The sequence below is a fragment of the Maylandia zebra genome, linkage group LG4 (genome assembly GCF_041146795.1).
Source record: "Maylandia zebra isolate NMK-2024a linkage group LG4, Mzebra_GT3a, whole genome shotgun sequence".
Classification (NCBI taxonomy): Eukaryota; Metazoa; Chordata; class Actinopteri; order Cichliformes; family Cichlidae; genus Maylandia; species Maylandia zebra.
The window spans coordinates 27,871,949-27,888,287 of NC_135170.1; the positions used below are offsets into that span (position 1 = coordinate 27,871,949).

The following is a 16,339-nucleotide window of genomic DNA, read 5'->3' on the forward strand; positions in this document are numbered from 1 at the left end:
TCCGTTCGAGGCCCCTTAATTTCCCCATTGTGGAAAACAAGACATATAATGAACAATTATACATAAAGTCAATTTCAGTGTTGTGTGGAAGACTTAATTAAAATCACTAATGAAAAAAAAAATGAACTGCTTACAGTGTGGTGGTTTACGTGTCTATTTCAAAATGACTAAATGCTTTGTCTTCGTGGAATGTGATGAAAATGACCCGAATGGCAACACACTCCATTTTTCTGTTTACAAACAATCATCATGAATTTAAATTACCGACCATAACCCCATCCTGTAATTCACTGAGAAAAGAAGTTGGCATAATTGGGAAAATTGTGGAAGGAAACAGCAGCTAAACATCAATACCATTATATTATTGTGGAACAGCGTCTCATACTATCAATTAACAAATGCATTCAAAATGCAGAAATGACTGTCATGCTTGTGGCAGCAGCCTAAAAAGGATAATTATGATGAAACATCCAAAGGAGAGCAGTCATTGGAAGACATGATATTCCCTGAAGTGATCCCCTCCCCCCCTCCAGCCCTGCCACAAGGCACAATTCACACAGTGGTACTGACAGATTGACAAATAAGGTTAATAAGTACTTTCCACCCCTCCTAAAGGCTAATCAAATATTAATCCTTGAGGTGTGGTCAGCAGAAAAAAAATACAACAAACAATTGGTAGAGCGGAATTGATCGAATTGATTCTCTCGCGTAATGCTTGGGGCCGGGGAGGAAGAAGAAGAAGAAGAGGAGGAGGAGGACGAGGTGGGAGGGGTGGAGTTGAGTTGGAACTGTAGGAATTCATTTCAGGCTGAGAATGGACAAATATTTGGATATAAGCGCTTAAAGCAATTTCAATTTTTAATCCATCTCCACGTTCTGGTGGCTCTGTGGGCGCAGTTTATACGCAGCACGCTTGCAGTATTGGGTGGGTGTGAAAGTGGCTCATGACCCCCCACCCACACACAACAAGCCCTTCCCAAACCCTCTACATGTACACACACACCTACGCCTGAAAAACACTGGTTTTTATGTGATTCTGTACTCCATGCAATGGGGATGCAATTGAAAACTCTCCTTAGCATCTATTTTTAAAACAAACAAAATGAACAGAGGTTTTCAAACATGAAAATCCACATTTATATGACTTTGAGTGTAACCTTGTTCACAAAAGGGTGAGGGTCAAAAACCTGGAACCAATAAAAAAACAAACAAACTAAAACAAACCATACTATTGGTGACAAATTTGAATTTTACACAAATCTCTTCCCCCCCTTCCTTGAACAGTTGTCACTAATCGGAAGCCTCGGGACATCTCGAGGCCTGGTGGACCATGTGAGCAGAGCCACACACACTCATGCTCTGATAGGGCAAAATTGGATCCAGTGAGAATGCAAAGAAGCTTATCAACCAACACTTCCAGGCAGTGCTCTCTGCAAGAGCATATGTCAACATCATTTATTAGATGTGGCCAGGGACTAAATTATGTATGATCACAAAACGAAAAAAGAAAAAAAAGTGGGGTGTGTGGGGGGGGGGGGGGGGGGGGTAGGATCACACGCAGCAGGTGGATAGAATAATATTTGCAGAGAATATGAAATTATTAATAGAGGCCCTTAAGGGAGAATATTTGTTAACATTAACCGGTGAGTCATTTGTAATGCTTGGAGTCTGTAATTAATCATATTGGACATTTCAAAATCATATATAGACTTAAGTGAATGTTTTACTCACTCTGTTTTTAGAGAAGCAATCCATATTATTATTGTCACATATTCTTCTATATTAATATGTACTGAAAATTGTGCCTTTTCAAATAACATCCACTAAATTATATTTTTTTTAAAGCTGCTTTAAAAAAAAAACTGTTAACTGTATTTCCTTCATTCCAGCCAAACATATACTAAGTAGCTTTAATATTGCCAGATGAGCAATATCTCAAGCAGATACTATGTAATTGACTCCACATCTAACAGTATGGAACAAATCCCACTAGCAGAGGGAGTTGACAAATTGCATTAAAAACACTCAATTGGGCCAGGATTGGATAGAAGCTCATGTTCCTCCTTATCCCATTAAACATGAAACAGTTTAATCTCTAAAACTTGCTGACATACCAGGGAAACGCTTAAGCGTGCAGCTTGTATTTGATTTGCAGAAAAAAGTCAAGATACAACAACATGAACTACTGTACGCGTCTGTATGCGCGTAACACATGTAGACATAAGCAGAATTTACACTTGCCTCAACATAGAAACTGCATTATTTTAATCAACATCAATTACAGCGTCATTTAGCAGCACCGGAACAGCAACACCATACGCACGCACATTATTTGTTTCAGCCTCCTCAAAGTGAGCAATATTAAAGAGACTCAAACTGTCAAATCATCCAAGTTTTTTTTTCTTCAATAGCTTACCCGATTTGAACATGTTCTGCTTCTTTTCATGACATGTAAACAGGTTTTGACATGGGTCTAGTTAAATGTGTAAGACATGCTGAAAAAAAGGAAAGGGAAATGCCTGAGAAAAAAAAACTCCAAACCTGTCAACACACAGTACCTGCTTTAAATCTGTTCCCCATTTCAGGCAATCTGTGGGAACCAGGCCTGTGGAGTCTAATCCTGTTTTCATCCGTACCCCTTCAACACCCCCCTCATCTGTATCACACTTTCAATTCCACTTGCTGGTGCCTTTGTGCGATTTTCATTTGATCTAGCTTTTAAAATTCTAAATCTATTCAAGGTTTTTTTAGTTGGATTCACGCTGTTGCCGTGAAGCCCTATTTATGTTCTAGATTTGGAATTGCAAATCAAGAGTGTGTGATTTAGGGGGAATGGGAGTCCAAAATTCCCCGGCATCACCTTTTATGATGCCGTAGGTTTAAAATGTTAACAAGGGTGTTTTACCAAGCTGATTTGTGCAGTATCAGTCTGTCTCTGGCAGACAAGCCTTTCAGACAATAATCATGGTAAACCTACACTTATTTACAGAGTATGGTAGTTTGAGTCACAGTTTAATTCAAAGGTCTGGACACAACCTGTGTTCCATAGTTATGGCATATAAAATGTGTGATTATGCTTTTTTTTTCTCTTTTTTTTTTACACCGGTGCACAAAAACAACAGCTAATGTTATACAAATTATTTTTTGGTCTGTTTATTATTATTACTATTATTATAATTATATTATAATGCAGCATTTCAAATATGAATACTACCAGAAATATCAGGCTGTAGTTAAAACTACATTTACAGTTCTTTATTAGTGATGCTCAGATTTATAATCATACTGTACGTACTGTATTTTATTTTTTGCAATACTTAATAATGCTGCATCTCCTTGACTAGATATATCAAACCTGCAGGTTACAGATATGAATACTGAGGTGCCTGAAAAATGCTACACCGCTGTATAGAGTCATTGTTATGGTGTACTTCTCTTCAAATGTCTGATTAATGTTGTCTCCAAAGTCTCAACAAGATGTCACATTTGCCAGGCTGGGTTTCAACAATGAAACAAAACCAGGAAGTAAACCCAGTCAGTATAAATAGATGATAACTGACTGCTGAAAAATAAAAGTGTCATTCCGAATAGTACTGTCTTTAGGAAGAAAAACATCTACGTGTACAATAATCTTTGTACACGTAGAAACCTTTGAATCGCAGACATCTAAATCCAGTTTCTATGCAAAAGTATAACAGCATCAAGAATACATGAGACAAAAACATTAGCATCCATAAAAGGATAAAGTTCGGATTGATTTTCTCTCACACCATTATAGTGATACCAATGGAACAATATCAGTATCAATATCAACCAAATTAATGACTTCCCTACTGTGAAAGAGCTCTTGCCTGTATTGTACTTCTGTCTATTCACCGTCTATAAAAAGTAGTGAGGAAACAAACTTTGGATCTATCGAATAAATTCCTGTGAACAATTTATGCAACGAAATTTAATATTGCTGCAGACTCTCATCCGCTCTGCAAATAAATGGTTACTTCTGCACTCAGATATGACTCTAAAGAGCACATCACAGAGAAGCCACAATCGGTCGATTCATATTCCCGAATCACAGACATTAACATTCAAAAAAGATACACTTGGTTGTTTTTCAAATGTCAAGGCATAATAAACAAGGAAATATTTTTTATGTGTATGTTTGTGCTCAGCACTATGTTGCTTATCTGCTTTAGTAAGCACGTGTGAACCTTTGATGATCACTTTTCAGCCAATGTTTGTTTTGGAGTAAGTTGTAACTGATAATCGTTTTACGGTAAAACAGTGTATCGGCTTATCAGAGAATAATATTGCCCCACTTGATGCCCAGTCAGGGATTTAGGTGAGCATTATGAACTCAGCTATAACAAGTCCCGCTTCCTGTGATTATCTGACACAAGGTGCTGACAGACACTCACTGTTGACATTTCTGTTCATATTGGCAGTGAAAAAGACAGCAATAGCAGAGACTTACAGCGCTTACAAGGCTCTAGCAGTTGTATTTTCTCTTTGTAGGCCTGTGTTGTGGGACTTGGCGTATCATCTGCAACTGAATGAGCTGTGCTACTGACCTGTCGTGACAGACCAGGATTGTACATTAGGGCTGTTTTCTCTTTGTCATCACAGTTGTGTGGTCAGGCCTGACACCTGGAACAGCTGAAACATCACAAATGCAAAATGTAAAAGCCCCATTGTAGAGCTGCATGTCAAAAAGTAGTATGTGTAATGGATAGAGGGTCACAATGTCAGCGTTTTTTTTATGTTGTGGTCGGATCCTAACCTGATTGGTTTCTGTTAGAAGTTATTATTAGAATAGCACAGACCCTACTTACCATAAAATAACAGGTGAGGTTAATGGCAAATGATTTGTTGCATTAAAACCACAGTTTTTGCATTTCCATCGCTTTTTTTGCCCTAATGGATTTTATTTTTACTGAATATTATCTGAAAGCATACATAATTCTGTGTGGAAGCAAATCTGTGTTTCATGAATACAAAGCAATATTAAAAGCACAACTTAAGAGACTATGAATAGATAATTTTGTATTACTAAAAACCAAAAATGCACAATTAAGACCATTTTTCCACACCTCCTGTATGGTAGCATAGTCGATAATGTATTATAGTTTATGCTGAAATAAATTTTGGGTTTGATCCAACATTTAACAAATCCAACAAGTAACATTGGGTTTAGTTGGTACACTACATTTTTATGTACAAGACCATCAATGATGGTCAAGTATCCAAAAACACATATTTTATATATACATTACTCTGAAAGTTCACCCTTATTGCTTCTAGAGGAATTAAGAGGGTATGCGGCAGCCAAGTGCTGCTAATCAAATGTACTTGATTAACAAGTGTGAGCACCGTTTATAAAAACAGCTTCCTGGTGTGGAACATTCAGGGTGTGTTAACAGCAGAGATGGGCAGTAACGCGTTACTTGAAATGCGTTAATGTAATCTGATTACTTTTTCAAGTAACGAGTAAAGTAAGGGATTACTATTGCAAAAACGGTAATTAAATTACCGTTACATTCCCGTAGGAACGCTGCGTTACTGTCTCATGACAGTGACGTAGGCGAGTGCGCCGTTGGTGACAACAGCTGTGTGCAGATCAACAATGGATAATATATCGAGTGCGGGAGAGAGTATGAGCGTGCAGCGTTTAAAGCGTGGAAGTACTGACCTTACTTTAAGTTTGATTCCATAAAAAGTGACAAAAACATTAGCATCCATTGTGCGTGGGAAGAAAACTTCTTTTTACAGCGAAAAAAACCCCTAAACTTCCAAGCAAGCACCGAGTGCGCAACAATGTAATGGGAAATTCACAGAGAAACTCTCGGATTCTTACACTGACCGCTGCGGCACACCTGCACCAGGGTAAACCTCCGCCTACCCTACTCCTGCTTTACAGGTGAAAATAGAGCAAAAGGACCGCTGAGTCTTTGACTTTATTTATTTTCTGCTGTGTTTTACTTGCATCTATTTGAAAGAGTGAGTGTAAACACACAAAAAAAATATTTTATGTGCTGGAATGTGCAGAAAATAGGTTTAAATATTAAACAAATTTCTTCCAGTCAGAGAATGTTGCATATAATTACATTTCTGCTTGATGCATAAAGTTAAAAGATTAAAACTGATAAAACAAGTTTTAAAAAGAGACTTTTCCATTTGATTACATTTTGTATGATGGATTATGCAGAAAAAGTAGAATTGGGCTGAAAGATCTATCGCTTTATCACCTATTCAGGTTGTAAATCGTGTTTTTAAAATCAGTAAAGTAACGGGATTACTTTTTGGGGGAAGTAATCAGTAATTAGTTACGGATTACTTTTTTCAACTAACTTGACCAACACTGGTTAACAGAATGCCTACATTTTCCCGGGAGTGAATGTCCCAGGAAATTCACATCAAGGATCAATGAAAGATAAATTCCAAAAAACTCATGTGACAACACTTGTAATTCAAACAACTTGCAGGTCAAGCTTTTTCCTTGACCTTTGACTATACAAGCCCTGTCTACAGTACAGCCTTGATGACTGTGATGACGGCCACGACCCAAAACGTGTTGGCCAAGTGATAAAACTTTTCTCAGTGCACCTTGGAAGTAGCTGAAGTTGTGCCAGAAGTTGTGTTTGGAGAAGTTCACAGTAAGAGACATATCAGCACAAACACGACATAGGGTTTGTTTTGCAGCCACAGGACCTGAGTACCTTACGGTCACTGAGTTGATCACAAACTCCTCTGTATACCAAAGTATTCTAGAGTCAAGTTAGCAGAGACAACGTCTGGCTGAAACGACATCATTCACCGAAACAATGATCCCAACCACACCAGCAAATCTACAACAGAGTGGAAAAAGAATCAATGCTGCAATGGCTCAGTCAAAGACCAGACCTTAACTTGACTGAAATGCTATGTATAACTGAATGCTTGTAAACCTCAATGTGTTGAACCAATCTTGTAAAGAAGAGTAGACCAAAATTCTCCATAATGATGTGAGGAAACTGATAGTCATGCAGAAAATTATTACTTCACCCTTTTGCTGCTAAATCTGGTTCTACAAGTTACTGAATGATGGGGGTACTTGGGTAGTTTGCTGTAAAGTTGCCAAGCTTTGCTTCTCTGTCTGAAGGTCTACTCTTAGTATGTAAGCAACTAATTTACCACTAAGAAAAATAGTATTTAAAAAAAAAAGGTCGCTCCAGCAAGAGTAAGTGAATAAGCGAAGAATTATTTTTAAACATGTAATTGGCAACCATAATGGCTACTTAGAGCATCAGGACAACATGGATGCTTCTTCAAGAAGAACTCATTAATAGGATATTATGGTCTAAATGGTCATTGAATCTTCCATATTTTTGACTCATTTTATAATCTCGTTTCTTCTCATTAATAGCAATACACTGTACATACCACAGACTCAACATCAATAATATAACGGGACTTTACTGCCTCCTATAATCTCATCGGCTCACAACCCAGATGACATACAACAGAATTTGTTGCCTTCTGATAAAGCATCAATATTAATTACATGTATTTATTAGATTTTAATATTTATAAAAGCCTATTAATATTGATATATGGTTCATAAATAGATACTTCAATTCCTGTGATATGCATCTATATGTCCACTATAGTGCAGTCACCAAGATTTATCTCTAAAGCACATACAGTAATGATTGTGGCACTAGCTTTTCCCATGACATTTAGAGGTTAATTTGCACTGGTTTCATGGTCATTTATCGATGGAGGGTTCAGAAATTAGCATTCACCACGCTTCTTATTGACAGAAGTGTTTAATAACCCATCAAATCAAATGGGATAGCGAGCCAGGAAGTGCTTCTCCACCGAGAAAATATGGTCTATTCAAACCACATGCATGTTTAGTTAAAAGCGTAGCCTGCTGATGTTGGATGTTAAGACATAAAAGTTTCTGTGTAGAATAAATTTTAATGTAACACGGGAAGCTATAAGACTGATTCTTTCAAGGGAAGAGATAAATATTCTTTTGGAAGTATGCCGTATGTGTGGAGAGATTTGCAGATGACACACCTGCATGAGATGCTTCGATCCAGATGGACCTGGTCAGTCTAGTGGAGACAGATGAGACAAGCGGAAGGAGAGGCTTCTTGTTCTCGCCACAGGTTTCCCTTTATTCTGACAGATTTACAGCATTACTCAATCTTTTATATCTGTTTTCACCTTCTGCTAGGCACATTCTGTTTGAGATTTACAGTCTTTCTTCTCACTTCCTTTCACAGCCCTATTCCCAAACTTTGTCACATTCCTGTGAGTAAGAGTGAAATTGTTTACCTGTGTGGTTGAATGAAGGACAATTTTCTATTTCAGGGGCTGCAGAGGAAGCATTGTGGGTTGTGGAACAACATAGCATGTTCACAAACATGTATTTTATTCATCAGACAAAAGTGCTCGTACTAGCTGGAATGCCAAAGCAAATCATGCACATTTTTGTCTAGGAAATTAGTTCACGCCTAGGAAATGCACTGCACATAATTTCTCTGATCTCCTTTAGAATTACTAGCTTTTTCCTCCACTCTTATCTTGCTCTAACCACTGTTTGCTCGAATGTGTATAATTTCACATCCGCAGATTCACACGGCATGTCACTAACTCAGAGTGAAATATACTTATGTTCAAAGGAGTCCTAATGTGGATTGATGGGTGGGCCTTCAGTAGCCTCAGAGCCGTTGACACACAGCTGTCTTTGCTATAAATCTTACAAATCCACAAAAAAAGTCTCTTGAGACGCCTTTGAGTGCTAAATTACTTCAGCTCTGAAAGAAAGTGTAGCACGAATCTTCCTGTATACACAATTACTGAGCAAATCATTTTAGTCCAATAGAGTTACCCCGTCCTATCACAAAGCAGCTCTTTCATGTTACGCGTATGTGACCAAATGTAAATAAGTAAACAAATCTGACTTCTAATGTGTAGTCGCTGGACAAGGTTAATCCTACAGGTTAATAAATACAACATATTCCCCCTCTTAATAGCACACACGTCCATGTCAGAGTTCCTTTATCTACAAGCCTTGTCTTTGACTCTATTATATAATTATATCATTGCATTTGTCATTGGGTTTCACCCTTGGGGTGAAGAACAAATTAAAGGACTATGAGTATGTTAGCTTTATATAAGCAGAACGTCGGCTACACAAACCATAACAAAAGTTCATATTTTCGGTGTAATGAATGTTACATTATTTATGCTATGAATTATGGATGAACTTCTGCAGACCTATGCAGCCCTGACTGGGATGGCTTGTAATCAATCCTTGTCTGATGGACCTCTCCGACAAACATTTATTAGTGGTTACTCTTTCAAGTCTGTCTGGAAAAACCTCGCAGAACAATAATTATTACTACGATTACTCTTTTTACCTGCACTCAAGGTGTATATTACACTACTATTTGCAGAAAAAGTAATGCTGTGAATAAATATTAAGATATTGTTAGTGTGATAATTTGAAGATTGTGGCAACAGAGATTAAGCAGCTCACTGGTTCAGTGTCATTGAAAAGCTTATTGAAGCAGACTGTTAATACTACTCGCAAAATACTAAAGAGAATGCACGTTAAATGACAGCATCCTTTGAATTAATACACTTTGTAACTTCACAGGCAGCGATATAAGCACTGAGCTGAGATCGGAAAGAAACATTATTCATGGTGTTTTTCATCCTAACTCTACTTTATTAGCTTATTTGATTCCCCATTCTCCTCATAGTTGATTCAATACATTTCCTATTTGCATAAAACTGTCCGGTAAGATTATCTTCACTTATTCGATCTATCCTAAGAGTCACCTTGTTCAGGATCTTATATGAATAATGAGATTTTAAATTGGAAGACACTCACACAGAGAATAAGGCATTTACAGTTAATTCATCTCATTGAGTTACATTGCTTAGAGGTATTGGAGGGTTTAGATTTTCATTCAAGCATCATATTTAACAGTGTCTGCTTCCCCCACTTTACTGGCATTGAAATTTAAATGGCCCGAGCCTGACAGATCCAATATTGCGACCCACTGTTGCTATTTTCCTGGGAGCAAATATATTGTCAAAATCCGTATATTGAGAGAATGAGAAGGCACAAAAAAAGAGTGATCACATAAAAGTCTCACCTTTGTGGTCTCCCCCCTTTTTTAAACAAATATTTAAAAGGAAAAAAGTGCTTTTTATTTGCCTATCTATAAGGACCTATACATATCTAAATATTGCAGGAATTATTCCAGCATTTTTTTTTTTTAAATAATGTAATGTTTTCTTGAGAATACACATTTGTACATTAGCATCACATACTCATAGTGATTTGACAGAGAAAGAGACAGAGAATGAGAGAGAGGGAAAGAGCAAGGGGGGGTGGGGGGGTTAATTGGCTTTTTATGACTCCAATTAAATAACATTATGCATATACTGGCTTAACGGCTTATATGTGGCCTCCATTAACAATGTCCTCTTGATTGGTTCTTGGGCTTAAGGTCTCCTCCAACTCAGGCTTGTCATAGTGTTAAAATCCATATGTGCAGAAAACGCTTGTGACAGGGATTTTATATATTTATATATTTATATACGTGTGTGAATAACTTAAAAGAAACACCAGAAATCTTTAAAATATCAATGACATTATCTCTACTAAACACAACCTGCAACAAGAACACTTCAAATGTTCACTGTCTGAGATGACAATTGAATCAAGTAAATCTCATCATTAAGGCCTTAGTGCGTTATCTTGAAAGCAAAAGAGAGAGAAAGAAAACAAGCATGTGCCTGTCCTGAAGCGGAGCTCCTGAGGTGTTAACTAATCTCTGGTGGCCAGTCTATGCAGTGCCTCCTCTAATTGCTCCCTGTATTTCAGTCTGGTGTGAGAGCAGCCATTGTAGCGAGCGCCCAGTCAGCCCCCAGAGGTCTCACACCTTCATTATCACTCTTTATTGCAGAACCTTATACGGGCACTCGGCACCAAACAGCCTGCCCGTTAAAAATAGAGCCTTCTCCTCTTCTCTCCTTTTGGTGGTTTCAGTTTTAATTACTAACACAGAGCCAAAGCCAGAGTCCTCAGCAGGCCTGGCGTTTTTGTTCACTAATTAAAGCGAGGATGGAGTTTATTGAAGGGACCCTGACTCTGCTCTCTCATCTATTATTAAGAGGGCAGGACAAATCATTTTCAAATTTATATGCTGAAACCTGTCCAGGGACAGGCAAGGGGCAGCAAAGGTTGGAGAAAGGTGGGGTGAAACGGTGCCGAGCACAAGGGAAGGTGGCTGAGACGCTGTATATGTGGAGGGTGGAGGATATCCTTGAGAAGGAGCATTGATGCAGAAAATCAGCTGTTGTATAACACAACACGAAGAAAGGAGGTGCAATAGATTAATGCTAACTGCTTTTTGTGAGCAAAGTTTCTGTGATGCATCTTGCCTTAATTTTGATCATTAAGGGATGAGAGACCTGCACCAATAGTATTAGCAAAGATAATGGCATTGATTGGAGGACCCCCTCTGTGTGCTCTGTGTAAACAGTGGGCATAAATACCAAAACAGCAGGGTGGTAATGTAGGAGCACAATGTCCAGCCAGATTGATGTTCTCGGCGATTCACTAACCTCCTCTGTCTAACATTCTTAATTGTCTAAACAGCCCCGACCCTGACAGCTGCACAGGTACCTCAATGAAGGAACAACAAGACAAGGATCGGACCAGGGAGATGAGGCAGGACAGCTGGCAACAAAATGCTAAATAGAGCAGATGAGACACTGTACACAACTAGTCTTTACACGCTCAATTTTATGAGAAATAAAGTGTTTTTACACAAACATATATAAGTAATGTTGCATTTTAAAAAACTGATATAATATGAGGATAAATGCTACATTGCTTTGCAGATATACAGCTGCTTTAAAATCCTGCAACACTCACTTCTTGCCCAAAATTGTTGAACATGACATAAATTGATCATAGCTCAGCTTTAGAATAAACGATTCAACTACATTTAATGTGCTGGGTTGGTTTGGGAATCCTATTAATTTGATAGTTTAAAAAAACAAAAAAACAAGGAATTAAAAATCACCACATTATGGTTGAAGTGGTCTCAGAGTTGCAGTTCGTGTGAGCTTAGCCATGCTGGGAAAAACACAACCGGGAACAAGTCTACACAGAAAATTAGCAACATACAATTAGAGAAGAAGAAAACCTTCATATCTGGCTTCTAACCTTTATAAGATGAGGTAGAGTGAATTGAAAAGGAGAAATAATGAATTTAGCCAGCTGAAGAGCAAGAGAATCCTCTCTTAGCCTAACAAGCAGCTCGCATCCTCAGGGCAATTAGTCACTGTCATATGAGGGCAAATGTAGAACCCTTTGCATGCTTGTTAAGTAAAAACTTACACAGAGGTCACTGACATGTAAGAGAAATGCAGTGTAACCACTGAGATATAGACCATTTCTAGAGTAACAGACAAAAGTCCAGCATTACAATAAATCTGTTATTAAAAACAAAATCTATTATAGCCTTAATAACTGAAGGTACAGCAAAACACAAAAAACAAGAAAGATTATTTATAAGCAATTTAGTATATAGCATAAGCACAAAAGAGAATTATTTTGGAGTTATACAGAATAGCTGCTATGTTTTATACATGATTTCATGTGCTGCATCTATTGCACATATTTACATCTAGATAATTCTCTCCACTTCTTCACCCAGCTAGGCACAAACTAAGGAATAAAGTGAATTTCATGGCCATTTAATGCACAATTGTTAAATTTGGTCACTTCTTTGCATTATAAATGTACACTTCTTTCAGGGTGAATTTTTCCAATACATACAGGGAGGGATATATAGGTCACAGACCCCAGTGCCTTATCAGTAATTCGCCATTGCCTGGTTATTAAGGACAGCTTAGGTGGAGAGGGCTGGAGTACCAGGAGGGGTTAAGGTGAATTGATTGCCTGTGGACATGTTAAACATGACCCTGTCAGGCCTCCACTCCACTCCTAAAATGCGCCAACCTGTGCACCTCACTCCAAGTAATCAGCTGTAGAGGCTTTAATAAAATTCAGAAAGCCCCGAGAACTTCCCCCCAGGGACTGTACCAAGTTGGAAATAATCGAAACCTGAGGCAAAAGACATTTGCACTGTGTTACTGTAGGAAGCATAACAAAATGCCTAGTGCTCTGGCCTCTAAAAAATGTTTTCAAGTACGGTAAGAAAAAAAAAACAAGTTGTGGTTTATGAGCGTAATGGAAGCACATAGGTTGTTGTTGTTCACTGTTAAACAGATTGGAAAGTAATCACCAAAGTGTCTTTCCCTCTGCTGACTGGGTTCAGATGCAGCAGCTTGCAGCAGAGGGGCAGTGGCAGGGTAATTACGGGGTAACTTGGGCTCAATCTGTCTGTCGACGCCCTCCCTCTTGGAAGGGGGTGTTCCCCTTGATTAGCCGGACTCAGGGTGAAGCCCCCATTGCAAACGGCAGATTGAAGTTCATCACAGGGGTCTCAGCTGCCAGTATGTTGCAATGAATTGCTTGCTGTAAGAAGGTGTTGACAGGAGCAGCTGGACATCAGAGAGTGATGAAAAGAAAGGGAAATTCATGGACAACCCAGACAGAACAGTCCACTCGGGAAAAGACAGAATCGGTCATCTGGTGGTGAAGATCAGAACTGCAGCTTTTGTAGCCTCAGGGTGTGTGTGTGTGTGTGTGTGTGTGTGTGTGTGTGTGTGTGTGTGTGTGTGTGTGTGTGTGTGTGTGTGTGTGTAAAAGGCATATTTGTTTATGTGTGGCCTTCTCTGAGGAGAACGCCTGCGTCTGAGTGTTGGGAATACCAAAGTGTAAGAAGTTCAGTCACTCTGATTGATTGGATCACCAATGCCTCTGGCAATTACTGAAGTGATAACCTCCATGAAAAAGATATTTAAGTCAAATGATAATACAAACCATTCAGAATGATGACACGCCTGCAGCATGTATAAAATGATATTACCTTTAAGACTATATAATAAATATTCCTATTATCTTTACATCACTTGGGCAGCAAAGTGAAAGTGGCAGGAATGAATGTCTGAAAGTGTTAAATGTGTCACCGTTTCAAACACAGATCACGCCGAACCATGTTTAGCATCCACATGATAAATAATGGGAGGTTTCAGAGGGGCTGACAGTGACTGTAAAACATTACATACATATGTGTCTATTGTCTCACAAGTGCTGCTCCTTAGTTCAACAATGGTGACTAATGTTAGTGAAAATGAGAAATGTGTGTGTGTGTGTGTTTTGATGAATAGAGATGGTGCCCTAAGGTGAGGACAGAGTATATTGGTGTGATTCTACCATTCAGTATATTAATGAACTGCCTAAAGGTGCAAATTAGGTTTTAATGGGTGTTACTTTACTATCTTGGTAGTACCACACACAAAGCCATTTCAGTCACTGTACTCCTCCACTTAAAAAAAAACAAAACACAGCTATTATAAATTTTAGTCATTTTATTCAAATCAAAATACAAACATGTACTTCTGGAAACAAAACAAAAAAGCTTATTCATTTTGTTATGACTCTATGCTCCAAGTCTAAGCTAGGCACTTGAAATGCCTCAACTCATACTGCCAAATTCTGTCTTCCACCAGCTTTACTGTGAACAAAGCTGGGCTATTTTGCATGTGTGCATGTCTGCTGCATAATTTGCTGCTCTATATTTTGAAGCAAGAGAATTTGAGGGAAAAGAACTGTGGATTGCTACATTTCAAAGAAATGTGTGACAAAAGATGAGTTTAAGAAAGACGAAAGACTCTGAGAACAAATATCTTTTAAGTCAGTGGTTTGAGGGAACAGCACCCTGCCTAACATGGTCTCCTAGCACACTTGACACCAGCCACTACTTAATTAGCTGCCATCATTGCTGAGCCCTGGAGAAAGGAAGACAGGCTAATGATTAATGATAAAAAAAATTCCTGGAAAAAAAATTGTGACGCAACACGAAGTACTTTTATTTACCTGCACTGATGCTGATCAAGCGTGTGCTATATATGCACACAGGCTGAAACCATTTTCTTTCTCACAGTCAGTAATTGATAAGACATTTTTGTGGCACAAAATATGTGACATGTTTCTGTCTGTATGGTCAGGCTGAGTTGCATTTTTCATGCTTTAACTCCTCCACTGGATCTCTGAGCATACTGCAAAATAAATAGCTTTATTGATCTACAACTAATTAGGAGAAGATAAATGGTTCAACTGTACAAATACAGGCTCTGTAATGAGCCGATGTCTAGCAAGACGTTTTAATTGAGTTCTGCATATGAGGCTATTCTTCTGTATTAGAACTTGCACCGTGTTCAACATGAACCAGTGTGACTGATATACTCTGCAGATACCTGCAGCCTGAACTGATGTGGATTTCGAGTTACAGTTAATAGTATGTCAAACCTTCGTACCAAGATATTTTTTGGGCTCATGTCAGCGTAGCAACCAGATCCCGTGGTAAAACCACCTCTCGGGTGTGACTCGTGTTGTGTGCAGTCACCAGCGATCAAAGGCTAATTAGTTTCAGCTGACACGGGGTATGGCCCTCAGGTCAAAGATCATGACTGATGTTATGGAGATGATGGCGGAAAGAGGGAGAAGCAGGGAAGAGCCGAGGGATCCGAATCCTCATTAAACAGATATTGTTGCTTTTGTATCAAATCCCAGGCCAACCGTAACATAGTGAACATGCTTCTTATTCTAATCACTTGTTTTAGACTCAAAAAAAGAAAAAAAATCTGAACTTTGAGTTGCTTATGTGAATACCTCTCCTTTCAGTCCTTTCATATAGAGAAGACAAAAATAGATAGTGTTTAAATGTAATCATTTTTCAGTGCATTCCCCAAAAGTAATTAAAAATTTTTTTAAAAAAAATATATATACAAATGTGTGTGTATAGAGAGTGTATGTATATATATATATATATATATATATATATATATATATATATATATATATATATATATATATACAGTGTAGCCAGTGTACTTTATAGACAGAGTCATGACGAGGGGCTCCCTCTACAGGCCGACCGCTAACTCCAACAGCAGGCAGCTGAGGCGCTTACTGACAGCATGCTCTCTTGCAATGCTTCATTTGTCATAGCAGATGTTCAAAACTATTTTCCCTGGAAGCCTAAAATCTGAAGAAGTAAATTAATATCCCCTCCCCTCCCATTTTAAGTCCCTCAGACTCAGTTCATAGCCTGCACTAAGTGCCCTTGTTGACTCAATTGGATTAGCACTAATATGTAAACACAGGAGGTAAGAGGACTAATCCTCTAATGAGAGGAGA

At 38.4% G+C, this 16,339-nt stretch overlaps 1 long non-coding RNA gene across 1 annotated transcript in view; it reads left to right on the top strand.

Moving 5' to 3' along the window:
* The window catches only part of LOC143418395 (uncharacterized), a 105,503-nt gene extending 100,686 nt beyond the window's left edge, over positions 1-4,817 (top strand). Inside the window, exon 4 of the long non-coding RNA XR_013098390.1 lies at positions 4,513-4,817. This is a non-coding gene — a long non-coding RNA (uncharacterized LOC143418395). The remainder of the gene's footprint in view (positions 1-4,512) is intronic.
* Positions 4,818-16,339: the final 11,522 nt, after the last annotated feature.